The 12,439-nt window shown below is 35.9% G+C and overlaps 1 long non-coding RNA gene across 1 annotated transcript in view; it reads left to right on the forward strand.

Annotated features, from left to right (window-relative positions):
- The window catches only part of LOC129145825 (uncharacterized), a 94,955-nt gene extending 82,977 nt beyond the window's left edge, over positions 1 to 11,978 (forward strand). The window contains exon 3 of the long non-coding RNA XR_008551917.1: positions 11,906 to 11,978. This is a non-coding gene — a long non-coding RNA (uncharacterized LOC129145825). The remainder of the gene's footprint in view (positions 1 to 11,905) is intronic.
- The last annotated feature ends 461 nt before the right edge of the window (positions 11,979 to 12,439 follow it).

Here is a 12,439-nt window from a genome sequence, read left to right on the forward strand (position 1 = left end):
TCACTTACATGTGGAATATAGGGAAAGAAAGCACATGTCAGGCAAAACCAAGCCAGTAACAAACCCTAGAAAGCTGACTGTAGAAATGAGGCTACTGGTGGCGAAAGGGAGGGTGGATAGTAATGTATGGAGGGTGTCCAATAGACTGTGGTGGAGGACTATGAGTGCCTTGGTGGGTATTGTTTGGGTACATAAATCTGAAGGTGTGTGATCCTATACCTCTAGATCATATACAGTGTTGTAACCATTGTTACCTTGATTGAAAAAACAAGCAATCTGTTTAAAGAAACCTTTAATTTCAAATATTTTCCTATCCTTTTTTATTTGTAGGAGTAGATACCCATAATATGTGACCTTTTGTTTTCTAGTAGATTAGGACAAGAGTTTGAATCTGGCAGTGAGAGAAGAGTGAAAGATATAGGCAGGGATGTAATAAATGAGAACCAAGAAGAATGTGGTCAAAGAGACAAATTCCCATCACAATAAAATGCCAGTGCATTTCAAACAGTGAACTCATTGAGGTCTGTGATTATTTCTTAGCCACTGCTTCATCTCTAGCTCCTAACCAAGTTCTGGACATTCCCTAGAAGTTAAGTAAATGTTTGATGGATTGGATTAATTGAATTAGCTCATTTCATTTATACAATGGCCCTGTTAGGTTGGTATTATTTCCTGTTTACATATGATGAGGTCAAGGCTCAAAATTTAATTACTAGAAACAGAACAGGGAGGAATTGAGATTTGAGTGTAGTCTTTAGGAATCTAACTCCTGGAATATTTACACTTTATAAGGTTTCTTTAAAAATACTTAAAAAAGGGCCTCCCCGGTGGCGCAGCGGATGAGTGCTGGGTTGCGAAGCTGCCCGTGGCCTCTGTGGCGCCAGTTCGATCCTCGGCTGCTCCCCGGTTCCCAGAGGAGGGTCCCACATGGCGCACAGACCTCTCCTGCCGCCCGCTGCTCCCCTCAGCAGTGTACTTCGGTCCTTCTGCCTGCTCTGCTCCCCGCTCTGGCTCTGGTGAATTCTCTCACCCTCCCGCGCTTCTGACTGTACCCAGTGCATGTATAAACAAACAAACAAACAAGTAAATAAATAAATAAATAAAAACATGCCTCTATTAAAAAAAAAAAAATACTTAAAAAAAACTTAAAAAAAAAATCAGGGCCTCCCTGGTGGTGCAAGGGGTTAAGATGCAACCTATGAAGCTATCCGCAGCCACTGCAGCACAAGTTCAATCCCCAGTCAGGGAGCTACCCACATGGTGCAGCAGACCTCTCCTGACTTGCCTGCTGCTCCCCTCAGCAGTGCATTTCAGTAGATTTGCCTGTTCTGCTCCCCACTCTGTCTCTGGTGAATCCTCTCACCCCCACACCTCTGGCCTTTACCCCATTTCTTGTATGCATAAATAAATTAATCTTTAAAAAATATATTTTTTCATTGGAAATAACATTGTTTTACATTTCTGTTTTTTTTTTTTTTTTTTTTTTTTAGAAGTGTAAGCGCTCCCCCTTCAGGTGTTGTTACCACACTGCACCTTTCACCAAAATACCCATAGTCCAGTATCATAATCATTGTGTTCCCTCCCACTTTGTCTTTACCCTCTTCTCCCACCTGCCCCCCTCTGGTAGAATCAGTTCTATAGCTAACTTTCTAAGTAACTTTCTAGGGTAAGTTATTGGTTTAGCTTTATTAATCTGATCCTTTGTTTTGTTTCTCTATATTCTCTTTTTATTTTAACTTATTTTATATATTTTTACATCATTTTTCATTTTTGCACAATGTATGCATTTTCATGTTGGTTATATACTCCATACAATTCCTACCACCCTTTATTTGACCATAATTCCCCCCCACCCTGTTTAGTTAGTGTGTCTCTAGTTTATAGTTGCTTGTTGATTTTGATTTTTACTTTATTATAATTATTCTTTTTCCTTGTCCCTTATTTAGGTTTTCTAAATTCCTGCTATGAGTGGGACCATCTGGCATTTTTCTTTTTCTTTCTCGCTTATTTCGCTGGGCATAATCCCTTCCAGCTCCATTCATGTTGCTGCAAATGGCATGAATTTATCTTTTTTGATTGCTGAATAATATTCCGTTGTGTCTATGTACCACATCTTCTTGGTCTAGTCACCTATTTTTGGGTATTTGGGTTGTTTCCATAGCTTGGCTGTTGTAAATAGTGCTGCTATAAACATAGGGGTGCCGGTACCCTTTTGAGTTAATGATTCTATGTCCTTTGGGTATATACCTAGGAGTGGAATTACTGGATCATATGGAAGCTCCATCTTTAGCACAGTGAGGAATCTCCACACAGCTTTCCATAGTGGTTGGACCAGTTTGCACTCCCACCAGCAGTGCAGAAGAGTTCCTTTTTCTCCACATCCTCACAAACATTTGTTGTAGCTATTTTTTTTTTAATATGTGCCATTCTCACTGGTGCAAGATGGTATCTCATTGTAGTTTTGATTTGCATTTCCCTGATTACAAGTGATATTGAACATTTTTTCATATGCCTGTTGGCCATTTGCATTTCCTCTTTGGAGAAGTTTCTTTTTAGCTCTTCTGCCCATATTTTGACTGTATTATTTACTTTGTTTTCTTTGAGTCTTTTCAGCTCCCTGTAGATATTTGAGATCAGTCCTTTATTATTAGTGTTGTGTGCAAATATTTCCTCCCAGTCAGTGAGGTGTCTCTTTGTTTTGGTTACTGTCTCTTTTGCTGTACAGAAGCTCTTTAATTTGATGTAGTCCCAGCTGTTTATCTTTGTCTTCGCTATCACTGCTTTGGGTGATGATTCTTTGAAGATATTTCTAAGGTGTAGTGTTTTGCCTATATTTCCTTCTATATATTTTATGGTTTCAGGTCTTATGTCTAGTTCTTTAATCCATTTTGAGTTGGTTTTTGTGCATGGTGTGAGGTAGTAGCCACACTTCATTCTTTTGCATGTAGCAACCCAGTTTATTTCTCTATATTCTAAGTATAAGTGACACTCTCTGGTATTTGTCATTCTCTCTGACTCATTTCACTTACATAATCCCCCTCAAGCTCCATCCATGTTGCAGCAAATGGTAAGATCTTATCTTTTTTGATAGGTGAGTAGTATTTTATCACATGTATATATCACAAATTCCTAATCCACTCACCTGTGTTTGGGCACAAAGGATGTTTCCGTTGCTTAACTATTGCAAATAGTGTTGCAATGAACATGGGAGTGGTTGTTTAAAGTAGCATTTTTGTATTCTTTGGGTAGATATCTAGGAGTAGAATTGTGGGATCATATGGCAGATCCATTTTTAATCTTTTGAGAACCTTCCATACTGTTTGCCTTAGGGGCTGGACAAATCTACATTCCCGACAGTGTAGGAGGGTTCCTTTTTCTCCACATCTTTGATAGAATTTATTGTGTCTGACCACTATACCAAGATTTAAAAAAATGTATCTTTGGTCCTGTGATAAATTTGAAAATAGGAGTGTTCCATGGTTACAGAATTTTTGAAGTCCCATATGCAGAGTTAGCCTTCCTGACATTTTGTAAAAAGTATTAATATATTAAAACCTCTGCTAAAACTTAGTTAAGCAATCGTTCTTTATTTCTGGCAGCATTTCTCAAAGGTGGTATATTGCGGTTTTCATATCTTTTTTTAGATGGGCAAATTTTTGACGTATAGGAGGAAAATGGCAGGAAAAGTTCACTATCCATCATTGTAAAAGTAATTATATCACTGACTGAAAACATGATAAAATATCATAGCCAGTGGATTTTGGAAGAAAATAATTTTAGCTTATAGGAAGTTTTAAGCATATATAGTAATGGTTTTTAAGCTCTCTGTACCTTTAAGGATATTTATATAAACTTTAACTAGCTATCTACATCCATATTGCCTAGACTAAAATGACTTATAGTTAGGAATATATATTTTTAGCATGCATTACTTCTCTGAAATAAAGTAGAAGAAATTGATTACTTTTTATTTGTTCAAATAGTTGTCATTTAATTATAAATGTTGGTAATTCAAATTACAAAATCTTTTCTATTTAGGGAGTTCATGAATGACTGTTCCCTGTTCTTACTTAAAGTTCAAACATATTAAATTGTAAAGGAATTTAGAAATACTGTGGTCTCTGAAGGAAGTGTTTGGAAGACTATTGATTTTTTTTAATCTTTTTTTTAATAGAGGCATGTTTTATTTATTTATTTATTTTGTTTTGTTTGTTTGTTATACATGCACTGGGTACAGTCAGAAGCACGGGAGGGTGAGAGAATTCACCACAGCCAGAGCGGGGAGCAGAGCAGGCAGAAGGACCGAAGTACAGTGCTGAGGGGAGCAGCGGGCGGCAGGAGAGGTCTGCGCGCCATTTGGGACCCTCCTTCTGTGGCCGGGGAGCAGCTGGGGATCGAACCGGCGCCGCGGAGGCCGCGGGCAGCTTCGCAACCCAGCGCTTAACCACTGCGCCACCGGAGAGTCCCGACTATTAATTGATTTTTAAGCAAATGTATTTGCTGTAGAAATTACAGTTCTCTGTTGGGTATTAAAATACAATATTCTGTTTTGTATATAAGGTGCTTGATAAAAACAGGCATGCATCCCCATTATTGATAAACTTGGGAAAGAGAAATAAGTAAGATGTAATCATATTGAAGTGTTAACATCTTAGCTCACTTAATGTTAATACCTAAAACATCATGATGATTTATTTTGAACTTTGTTAAATGGATCTGCAATAAATTAGTTTACATTATAGATATTAGGCAAACCAGACAAAATATATATTACTATACTGGTATTTTCTTTATATGCTTTTTCCCAAAGAAAACGTATCATTTCTACAAAATGTTACCAAGAACCCACTGGTGGCCTAGGGGTTAAGACACAGCACTTCGACTGTGAAGACCTGAGTTCAGTCCCCAGCCAGGCGGCTAAATAAAACCACATATGGAGCAGCAGACCTCTCCCATCTCCCCAAAGCTCCCCTTAGCAGTGTATTTCAGTAGATCTACCTGTTCTGCTCCTTACTCTGTCTGGTGAATCCTCTCCCCTACCCGATCTCTGGCCTACCCCCAGTACTTCTATGCAAAAAATAAACAAAATCTTTAAAGAAAAATCTTCCAAGTTAGAAACAAAAAAATACAAATCAGTTTACTTTCAGGAGGACAACTTTTCTTTTTTTTTTTTTATAGAGGCATGTTTTTATTTATTTATTTATTATATTTGTTTGTTTGTTTTGTTTATACATGCACTGGGTACAGTCAGAAGCGCGGGAGGGTGAGAGAATTCACCAGAGCCAGAGCGGGGAGCAGAACAGGCAGAAGGACCGAAGCACACTGCTGAGGGGAGCAGCGGGTGGCAGGAGAGGTCTGCGCACCATGTGGGATCCTCCTCCGGGCCGGGAGCAGCCGGGGATCGAACCGGCGCCGCAGAGGCTGTGGGCAGCTTCGCAACCCAGCGCTCAACCGCTGCGCCACCGGGGAGGCCCAGGACAACTTTTCTTAATAAATGAGTTTATTGAATTTAATTTAAAAAACATTAAATTTATGTTTACTATATTCATAATTGTTCTGTCATCAGAAATGAGGAATAAACAAGGGAAATTAATAAACATACTGATTGGAGAGATAGTACTATTTAGGTTAATGTATTAGGTTACTTTGGGAATTCAAGGTATCATATTAAAAGCATATCAAGAGTTTGGTTATGTACTCAATGTCTGACATGTTAGGAACTCAATAAGTTATTGATCCCTAAGGATGCATACAAATATGAAAACAATATACTTTGTTGTGTTCTAAAAGCATAAGAATGCAAACAGGAATATAAGGAATTCATCAGAGTGAATTATCAAATTGTATCGAGACACAAGAGAAGTTCTCAAATAGAAGTAGAGTTTAACTTGGACTTCAAAGGTGACAGCATTTTTTGAAAGATTTATTTATTTATACATACAAGAACTGTGGATATATGGATAATATATGGATAATATATATGGATAATATAGATATGAAGAAAGTCTAAAAATTTTACAAAATAAAATCTACACCTTAAAATAAGATCTACATTGACTGGAGAGAGATAAATGCTCATTAGATTTCATAATATTATCAAATTACCTGAAAAATCATAGCTTTGTATGATCTTAATCAAAATGTTCACATGTTTTCTAAGTTGAAAAATATCATTGAAATTGTAGAGAAAAAGTTGGGGAGCTTTATTGTTTGGTATAAAAATTAATATAAAATTATAGCAAAAATATCTGTATGTTTTTGGTTGAATGATAAATGCAAAATATGTAATGATTAGAAAAAAGAACTGAAAATCAAGTGCATTCACACATAGGAATGTGGTCTATCAATGAATTGCAGACATGTACTGAATGGGTAGACTTTTTAACTATATATCTGAAAGATTATACTGTATTTCACATAATATAAAAAAAAACTCTATAGTTAATGACATGTGCTAGACACACTTTAATTTGTTGGAATGTTAACTTGGGCTGGGAAGGGATTCTCTAAATCAAAGAAGCAAAAACATTAAACAAACTGATAATTACATTTAAATCAAAACTTTTCAACAATAAAATCATATAAAACTTTCAAAACATAACAAAGGAATACCTGTATAATTCTAAGAATTTGTGCTTCTCATCTAAATTGTTGAACTTGTTTGCATACAGATGTTCATAGTAATCTAATTATCCTCAGGATTTCTACTGTGTCTCTAGTAATTTCCCCCCTTTCATTTATAGACCTACTTATTTGGGTTTTCTCCCTTATTTTCTTTGTGTTCTTTGTTAGGGGTTTGTCCATTTTACTTATTTTTTCAAAGAACCAGCTTTTGGTTTCATCAATCTTTTGGATTGTCTTTATTTTTTTTATTTATTTTCTAAAGATTTATTTATTTATTTATTTATCTGTCTATCTATCTATTAATTAATTAATTAATTAATTAATTTATTTATACAATACACTGGGTACAGTCAGAAGCGCGGGAGGGTGAGAGAAATCACCAGAGCCAGAGCGGGGAGCAGAGCAGGCAGAAGGACCGAAGTACACTGCTGAGGGGAGCAGCGGGCGGCAGGAGAGGTCTGCGTGCCATGTGGGGCCCTCTGCTTTAATTTAATTATTTCCTTGGTCTCACTTATATGTGGAATATGGAGAACCAAATGAAAGGTCAAGAACAAGTCAAAACTAGCAAGCTGACTATAGAACTGAAGCATACAGCAAAGGAGAGGTTGGGAGCGAAGAGCACAAGGGAATATGGTGATGGTGATGACAGGAAAACTATGGGGTCTACAATGATGGAAGAAAAAAATAATAAAAAATTAATTACAAAAACGAAACAAAGCACTTGGTTTAGCTTCTCCATAACAACAGCAAAAACACACACACACACAAAGGGAGTGCCAATACATCCAATAAATAAAGCAGTAAATGACCTGATCAGATAGTTCATAGAACACATGTGAATGACTGAAAGCAAATTAAAACACCCTCCACCTCAAGTCATCAGATAAGTACAAATTTAAATTAAAAGGAAATACCAGCTTACATATAACATATTGGCAGAGACTAAAAAATCGGTGAAAGGCAGGTATGTAAAATAGAACATTTGGAATCTGCTTGTGAAATATAAAATCATACAATTTTTTTGGAAAACATAATAATACATAGCAATTTGTATATCACTATGACCTAGTGATGTCACTGCTAGTTATATACCGATGGAAACTATTTTTTAAGTTCACAAAGATAATGTTCATAGTAGTAGTATTTATAATTACAAAAAATTAGAAACCACCTGCTGTCTATTAATGGGAAAACAGATGTACCCACTTCAGAAAACTTATACAGTGAAGTAGTATATCAAAATGAAATAGACACTATCAGTCTTAGTAACAATATTGAGTGAAATTCAATGAAAAGTAAATTCGTGAAGAATTTATATACTTACATATATCAGGGTTTGAAAACTTGCAAAACTAAACAGTATTTTATTTTTAAAAATACTAATCTATGTAGAAAAGCAATAAGGAGAAACCAGGAAGGGACAAATATAGAATTCAAAAATAATGGTGAGTCGGGGAGGCGATGAAATCAGGAAATAGCATTCTTAGGCATCAATAATGTGAGTGTTCTTTTTTGCTGACCAGTGACTTATAAATACATATTGTATATGTAAATATAAAATGCAAATAAAATTTTGCATGTGTCACATATTTCATAAACTCCCAAACAGCCAAGTGAAAACAGACCCAAGTATTAACATGGATGGAGCTTGAAAGGATAATAATACTAAGTGAAAGAAAGCAGAAGAAGAAAGAAATACTGGCCATGGAATATAAAATATGTGGAATATAAAATAACTAAATTAATAGTAAGATAAAGACAAGTTGAAAAACTAACCCTTGGTAGCTGACTACAGAATGAACAGCTACGAGGGAGAACAACAAAGTGGGAAGGAAGCACAATAGTCTATGGTGGTGGAATATGCGTGATTTGGTGGTGGGTGCACTATGATAGTAATACCTGATGGGGTACCCTCGTATTGCATCCATTAAAAATAAATAAATTGGGCCTCCCCGGTGGCGCAGAGGTTGAGCGCTGGGTTGCGACTGCCCGCAGCCTCTGCAGCGCGGGTTCGATCCCTGGCTGCTCCCCGGCCACCGGAGGAGGGTCCCACATGGCGCGCAGACCTCTCCTGCCGCCCTCTGCTCCCTCAGCAGTGTACTTCGGTCCTTCTGCCTGCTCTGCTCCCTGCTCTGGCTCTGGTGAATTCTCTCACCCTCTTGCGCTTCTGACTGTACCCAGTGCATGTATAAATAAATAAATAAATCTTAAAAAACAAAACAAAACAAAACAAACTCCCAGACATTTAAAAAAAATAAAAAAAATAAATTAATTAATTAAAAAATAGAAGCTGCAGCTTTGGAAATGAGTTCTGTTTTCAGCCTTGTTTAGTGTGTGGTGTTAAAACCCTGAATCATAGAAAATTTGAATTTTAAGGTGGATACTCTTGAGTATGGGATGATGACATAATGTGTTTATTGCACATTGATTTAAAGTGGTTGGATAGTTCATATTAACAACTTTACCATTTTGGACACACCAAGAAGATATGTATAGATTTAGTGAACATCATAAAAGTGTTTTCTAACCATGAGGGCATCTGAAACTTTGGTTCCTGAGAACTGTGCCCAGTACCTCCTCCTTGCACTTTGAATGACTGATGCCTCTACATCCTTCAGGTGCCAGTCCTCTGAGGACCTGCCCTGTCTCGGCTATCTAAGTGTGTTCTTCCCTTCTAATTATGTATCTACCTTCTAATTTGATTCTATCATGTTATCATTTTCAGGTTATCATTTGTATTTGTGTCTGATCACCTACTTGTATGTTATGTTCTCTATCTTTAGACAATAAGCCCTGACAAAAAATATGTCTGTCTCATTTGCAACTAAACACTTAAATCAAAGACTGATCCTAGACTTTTTCTGAATATATGTTTGTTGAATAAATTAAACAGGACTGTGAACCAACCAATATTGGAGAGGAAAAAGACAATTTTTGATTTCCATACATCACTGACAGCAAGTCCACACTCATTCCTTGCAGGCTGGTGTTTTTCTCAGAGAAATAAATATGCCTTCGTATTATGGATGATCCAGGGCCAATAGTTTCAAGGGATTGGCTATCAATCACAACTTTTTTATTCCTTGCATGTTGTATCCCTTATGGACTGAGATGAGATGTATATTCTATAGAACCCTGCAAGAATTATTGAATCATTCATAGTATACCTTTGCCATAATGTCACCAGAATTGCTAATCACTTTTACAGCTTCTTTTGTTTTCAAATATGGTATCAGAATATTGGGATTCCAAATGACTGCATATTTGTTTACTTCTTCCATCAATACACATGCATACTTAGCTCTCTGGCACCTCATATCAAGTCAGTTTATTAGCCATGCCCCAGAATGTGACAAGATTTAATTTGTATCTCCTTTGGGACCTCAGTGTTGGTAGTCCTGAGTATCAAGCTCATAATTTCCCTGAATGTTGTAAATTCACTTTCCAAGTAAAAATGCAGATTTTACAACTGCCCCTGAAGTTCCCCCACCTATTGATGTTTCACAGAGAAAAACTGACTGTAGAACTGAGATATCAGGAGATGGGGAAGGGATTCGGACATGGGAAGGGAGTATAGTCTACCAATAGTCTACCAATGGACTATGGTAGAGGACTCAGGGTGCTCTGGTGGTGGGAGAGCTAGGCAGTGGCACCTAAGGGGAGAAATGCTATACTGTCAAAATATTAACAAGGATACAAAATAATGGTACTTCATTAAAAATTCACCCCCCCCAAATTAGACTAAAACACTCAAAAAACAAAAACAACTTTTCACACTCATGGAATTAGTCTGCACTTGTTCTCATTGATATGTGGAAGTGAAAAGTTGTTTCTGCTCCCCAAATCAGTCTTCATTCTTATGATTGCTTCTACTCCTCCAGTGAGTACCCTTTACTGGTCACCCAAACTCGCAGCACCTTATGGTGCTATTGTACAAGGGAATTGAGTTACTGATAATTTAGGCTAGTAGAATAAATAACATCCATGGCTAAAAAAATCTGGTCATAAATTTTGAAACTCAGTATGAATGCTGAATATGTCAATATAATTCAAATAAATAATTGCCTTATTTCTATCTTACTATGCTATGGAGAGATAATATATATTTATAAAATGAATCTCCAGACATTTAAAAAACAGTAATAATTTCTCTTCATTTTAATGACTTGTTTCTGGGATATTGATGTTTTATCTCAGGATATTATGACCTTTTACAGGTAAAGAAAAGGAATTGTATGGAGGTGACATAATTTGCCCAAAGCTTACATAGCTAATTATATTTAGAGATACTGTTCAAAATTTGTAAGTTTCAGAGTTTGAACATTTTCCCAATAAACTATCAGTCAATAAATCTTCATTTAAGTGAGTTTTGCTACTTGAGAATTGAAATGCTAAATAGTAACGTGAAAGGATTAAAGAAGGCAATTCAGGATTTAAGAGAATGGCAGTACAGAGATTATAATGAAACTTGAATCTCTTAGAATATGCAGTATCATATTATGTGAGTGTGTGCATGGATGTGTGTGTACATTTCAGTGCCTACTACTATTCAGAGATTTCCTTTAATAACTATTATTAAAGGCAATGATAAAATTGTAAATGGTAATCAAAAAAAATTGGTAGTCCATGTTTATTAATAGGTGAAGGAAATTCTATGGGGACTATACCTGAGGGGGTGGGGGGAAGAAAATATTGTTTAAAAATGAACAATGATGTAAAAATAAAAAGAAATTAAAAATTAAAAAAAAAAAAAAAGAAACCAAATTATTTTGAAATGAAAATATTCACATCCCTTAAATCTGTTCTCACATTTGCCTGGTGGGCTAATAATTTGCTTGATTTCTTTCTTTTATGCTAAATCAACAGATGAAAATATTGAAAATTGTGTATAATACAGCAGGTGCTTCTTGTTTTTGTTTTAGGATAATATTTAGGAGCTAGTGAAAAGAATTATCAAATGAGAAAAATCTGAGAATAATAGTTCTCCTTGCCTCATCACTAAGGGCTCTGTTTTATTGAAGGCATTATATATTCTTGAACCACATACTGAGAAAACAAAACACTGGGAATAAACTAATATTAAAATATGTGTTTTAAAACATTTAAACTTGATGAAAGCAATACATTTATTTCTGTTAATTCATTTACTTGACATTTTCTTTCCACTCTGGGGTTTTCATTTTCAAATTCCCATTCATCTTAATCTTTCTGCGATAATCATGTTTTCACATGCCAAAAATTGTATTCATATCTTACTCCTACTATTCTAATTCTGTTCCAGGGACTGAAAAATGAAAGCTGGCTCTGTAGGAACCACTATGCAACTACCAAATACTACTACCTCCAGGAGAAGGGAGACAGATACCAGGCTCCACTCAACATGAGTAAATAAAAATAGTTTGGCTTAATTATATTTTGGAAACTTAAAGTTGGTATAGCAAATAATTGTACAGAGTACAGAGATAGCATTCATGCATTCATCCAGCTACCAATTATTGAGTATCTACCGATGCTGTCATGTTTTTCTAGACATTGGGGATAGAGCAGTTACCTGAGTCAGACACCCTATCTTCATGGAATTTTTGGTGTGGGTACCATAGTCTAAGGAAATACATTTAAATTTCAATCGCTATATGTACACATGTATGTAATACACATGTATGTAATCTATGATAATATATAGAAATGCATATTAGAATATCAAGCCATAATATTCTGAATTTATTAGAGAACTGATAGGTTTTCTGAGGAATTATAAAGCAGGATAAGAACAACAGATAATAAGGAGTGCTACTTGAAGTCTTTTCTGAGGAGG

The sequence above is a fragment of the Talpa occidentalis genome, unplaced genomic scaffold (genome assembly GCF_014898055.3).
Source record: "Talpa occidentalis isolate TD23 unplaced genomic scaffold, MPIMG_talOcc4v2.1 talOcc4.14, whole genome shotgun sequence".
Taxonomy (NCBI): domain Eukaryota; kingdom Metazoa; phylum Chordata; class Mammalia; order Eulipotyphla; family Talpidae; genus Talpa; species Talpa occidentalis.